We start from the raw sequence: 5,377 nt of genomic DNA, 5'->3' as shown, positions 1-5,377 counted from the left end.
CTTGAGAGGGATAGCTTTGACCTCTACCTCCCCGAGTTCGATAAACTTTGGGTGATCCACTTAAGGAAAACTTGCTGCTGTTCTACAAACATCTGCACTTGGAGACCCAACATTGTCTACAAGAATAGAAGCGTGTGTAGATATCAACATGCTAGCAATTTTGATTGCGAGAGCGAAATAGGATGGTCAGGTAGCTGGCCTGATTCCTCATTTAGTTGACGGGAGGTCTCGATTCTACAATATGCAGATGACACTATCATTTTTCTCGAGCATGATTTAAATAAAGCCTTAAACATGAAATTAGTTCTATGGATTTTGGAGCAACTATCGGGTTTGAAAATAAACTTTCATAACAGTGAGTTGTTCTGTTTTGGTAAGGCCGGGAAGATGGAGAGTGACTATAAAATTCTGTTCGGGTGTGACATTGGATCATTACCATTCTGATAAGTTAAGAAATGGGGATTGGAAACCAGTTGAAAATCGATTTGAGAGAAAATTAAGTAGTTGGATTGGTAAAATGCTTTCTTACGGGATCGTCTCGTACTTATTAACTATATTCTCACAAGCATTCCCATGTTTATGCTTTCTTTTCTTGAAATTCCGAAGGGGGTTAGGAAGAGATTGGATTACTTCAGATCTCGTTTTTTCTGGCAAAGTGATGGTCATAAAAAGAAATATAGGTTGACAAAGTGGAACATAATATGCAGGCCGAAAGAACAAGGACGGTTAGGAATTGAGGATTTAGAACTCAAAAATAAAAGTCTGTTAGCCAAGTGGCTACATAAACTCATTATTGAAGAGGATATGTGGCAAGAGTTGCTGCACAAGAAATATTTAAGTTCTAAAACTCTCTGTCGGGTTTCTGTTAATCCAACAGACTCACCTTTTTGGAAGGGGATTATGAAAGTAAAGGATGATTTTTTAAATGCGGTTCGTTTCAAATAGGTAATGGCCCAGAGTACTAGATTTTGGGAGGATATTTGGCTAGGAAAAAGGTCTTTGGCTAGTGAATACCCATCTTTATATAACATAGTGAACCACAGGAATGTTATCGGCCTCACCGCTTAATATCGTCTTTAGAAGAACACTGAATGATTATAAATGGGAAAGATGAACTCATTTGTTAAATAGATTAATCATGGTAAAACTTTCGGATAGCTAGGATACTTTCAAATGGAGCCTCACGTCCTCTGGTATTTGTACGGTTAAATCCATGTATATTGATTTGCTTAATGATAACTCTATTTTCCTTAATAAATATATCTGGAAGATGAAGGTACCTTTGAAGATTAGGATTTTTACGTGGTTTCTTCAGAAAAAGGTTATACTCATGAAGGATAATTTAGTCAAACGTATTTTTTTTGAAAAGAATACGGTAGAGGAAGCCCCTACAATGATTTTATTTTAAAATAGTAAGAACCTAAATTCGTGTTCCTAGGGACTTGAACCTGGGTGGCTGGGTTGTACATCCACTTCCCTAACCAAGTGAGCTAGGCTCACTTCTTTTAGTTAAATGTAATTGGCAGGAGGACGTGATATATTGTTTTTGTGATCATGAGGAGAATATACAACACTTGTTTTTAACCTGTCCGTTCACCCGTATGATATGGAGAATTATTTACATGACTTTCAATATAAATTCCCCCCCCCCCCCCCCCCCCTTAAACATTACAAATTTGTTTGGGAAATTTTTGAACAGGGTGCACAAAATAGTAAAGGCTCATATTAGAGTGGGTGTATGTGTTGTTTTATGGGCGATTTGGAAAGTTCGGAATGATTGCATCTTTAACAAAAAGAGTTTCCCATCATTTTTGCAGGTCATCCCTTTAGCTACACACTTTATCCATATGTGGTCCTATCTACAGTCGGAGGATGTGCGACTAGATATGGATATTGGGTGCAACCGCCTGGTTATGGTTGCACGAGATTTCTACAACCAGTGCGGATGGTCTGCTGATAGGCGTTTGGAATGCTGATGCAAAGGAGCTTCCCGTTGCTACCCTTTTTTAGATGGCTCATTTTTGTTGAGACCCTTTGTGATCCGTGATTTGTAATAAGTCTTTAATCGTTCGTGTGTACAACTAGGTTCGTTTTAAATCTTAATAAAGCGGTTGTATGCATCATTTTGATGCAGAGACCGGGGAAACTCATTCGAAAAGAAAAGAAAATGATGTGCTGTTTAATGTTTCGAGTGAAAATTTATGGAAGTTCACATGCAAACTGCTAGGAAATTAATATTTTACATCTACAACCTTGCTCTCACTAAATAATTCTTCATTTTTATTTGGATTCACTCCCCTGCAGACGTCCGTAATATAAGTGTTCCCCAACTGTTCCTTGTGAAGGGGTCAGATTTCAGAGTTGGTAGACAATCGGTAAGGTTGAGGTGTTATCCTCGAGCACTATGGCATGTTGCTAGCTCTTATTTATGGGTTGAATGGTCTATGGTTATTCCATATAGGATGCCTGTGGTTCCATATCGTGAATCTATATAGGTTTATTCATAGTCTGAGTTGCACCTTTGTAAACCAAGCTAGTTATCCAGTACAATACAGTTGAGAATTGTTCCTCTGTTTTGTAACTTCAAGGGATATTAGTTTCTATTGCTCCTGAGTTTTTTTATACTTTTCAATGCCAAGTTTGTACTGATCGTGTAAACAAGGGTATAAGTACTTCAAATGAGGGTAAGTAGGCGATACTAAGACCCAGATGATGAACTTCAAGGGGATTGACATGACATGGGACACAATTTTGCAAGGTCGAGATCCATGGCCCAGTAACATCCCTACTGCATTTCTAATATTTTTCTTATATCCAGACAAATATTACGATGGGTTATTTAGACTAATCTAGTAGAGGGATAAAAATAACCTTGACGAGTACACTGTATGATGTTTCTCCCAGTATAAGTTTCTTGTGTTTCTCCATATCCTCTAGACCCTTTATTATGCTCCCTCTCTTGACCCCAAAAGAAAATTCCATCCTAATATTGGTTTGTAGATCCTAACAATGTGAAGAAAGATATCCCTAACAATATGATAAAGTGGTTCCTCAAATAGTGTTTATACAAGCTACTTGACACAAGAGATCAAGCTCATACATTTTACAGCTTGTCTAACCTGAACCGGTAGGTTTCTTTTGGCCGCTCTCTAGAAAGGTGGCGGGGTGAGTTTTGGACTAAGGGAAAAGGGAGGCAAACACTTAGTACTATGCAAATTCGATGTCTATATGGAACTTAGCTTGTCCAGGACATCAATCTCAAATTTATTTCATAGACCTGCCCTACGCAATACCCTCAATACTGATGCAACTGAAGTACCCCTAAACTGAAGTATTGTGTAGGAGGAAGGATAAGTGGACCATCCTCTTATTTTTTTTGTTTAGTTTGATCACCTTCTCAAACTTTTAATTCTAAAATGGCTTGTTGAACTTGTTCTTGCACTTCTTGGAAATCAGTAAGTAGTGGTTTAGTGGGAGTAGCCAATGTAATGGTTATCCTTTCAGGTTATGAATGTCCAGACCCTTTGTTTTGAGCACGACTGGTCATGTGTGCAAAAAATTAGATTATATAGTTTGCACAATGATTGGAAGTTGTCTGGCTTATCGCAAGAGTTTAAAAATTCGGTACAAATATATGGACATATATTCCATCTAATCCTTGGATAGAATACTAAAGAACAACCTTAGGGTTTGATCTCCAATAGATGAAGAACAACCTCGTCATCAACCATGTGATCAACAACTCAGCTTTGCTGCCAACCATATGTACACTTTTTATTTTATTGTTCCCTTTTCTTATTTTGCCATCTTCAATGAACCATTTATAGACGCTTTGAGTGTATGCTAGTTACTTATTTTCAGCTAATTTGAAATTTACTTATTTTTCCTCCACCTCGACTACCTAGCACTACTACGTATTTATATGGGCATACCCGTCACTTACTTTTGTTGGCATCCTCGACTAGTTATCATGTAGTTGTGTATACTTATGTGCGTGCATTGTTCAATTAGTTGTCATGGGTAATCGAATATGTACGATGCGCTCTTATGCAGTTAAATCTAATTGTACTCATTTTTTTACCAACACATTAAACAATTTATCAATATACGTATATTTGTATAATTTGTGTGTTGCTCATTGCCAACCACATATTAGCTAATTTATCAATTAAGTGAATGTGCACATGCGATCTCATATATAATTTTGTAGTTGTATATAAATTTAACACCAGTATCAATCTTTAGTGAGATGTTTTCTACCATCGTTGGATTATAATTTTCTGATGGGTAAAGAACATTGAATACACCACTACCTATGAAAACACTTTCAAATATAGTTCATTGGGGAAGGCCTAATAATATATTATTAAGTGTGAATATACACTTTTATGAGAGTTCATATGTTTTTAATTTAATGAGCTAAGTCCGAATGAGTAGCATGCATAATTTATTTTGAGGCAACTTCGAGCTAACATACTACACATCAATACATGTATTATTAACTATATGCTATGTGTTTGCTCCATGATTGAGAGATCTACTGCATAAACTTTTCATATTTTGATCCTAATGGTCCATTGACAAACTAGCCATAAACAGTAAGTCATACAAGCTTTTGAACGTGTAGCTCTCCCTTATGCATCATCTGTAGGAGCTCAATTCTACATGGTTATACCACACAAAAAAGTATGACGGATATATAGCTAAATCACTCAATATTTATTTTGACAAATATGCAAGCAGGCTGCTTTTTCATTCCATATAGGAGAAAACAAAACACAAATAGTACAACATAGGCCGAAGGCTAAACAATAACAGTTTAAAGAATCTGAAGAAATGTTATTATCAGGGCAAGGTGATTTTGCATCCGGAGCATATGCTTTTATTTCTTTTAATCAGCAGAAAAAGTCACGCGTACATCTCAGCATTCTATGTGCTTGCAAAGTTGTTTGACAAAAGACCAATATATTTTGTGTCGTGTGTAATAAACACAAAATTCCGTGCTAAAAAAAAGCTCTTCACAAGACATTATTTTAATCTTTTTCACATAGGACTTAAAAATATCCATTTTTCGCGAAACATGGTGTGTGCACACGGAATGTCGAGATGTACGTGCAAAATTTTTGTTCGGATTTTTGTTAACACTTAATGTTGTTTTCCGGTGGCACAGAAGCATATGCACGTAAGATCAAAAAAGATCAAAAGTGAATTTCTCTATGAGCGGAAACTACCCTACAGCAGAATTAATTACCAGTTGAATAAAACCAAACCAAACCAAAATAGATGTGTTTCTCTAAGGTAAAAATAGGGCTACTATTGTACCTCCAGTGGACTCATAGCATAGTATATGCAACACATAACAATAAGGCCATCAATG

Source organism: Lolium perenne, chromosome 4, assembly GCF_019359855.2.
Source record: "Lolium perenne isolate Kyuss_39 chromosome 4, Kyuss_2.0, whole genome shotgun sequence".
NCBI lineage: Eukaryota > Viridiplantae > Streptophyta > Magnoliopsida > Poales > Poaceae > Lolium > Lolium perenne.
This window is presented reverse-complemented; position numbering follows the sequence as displayed.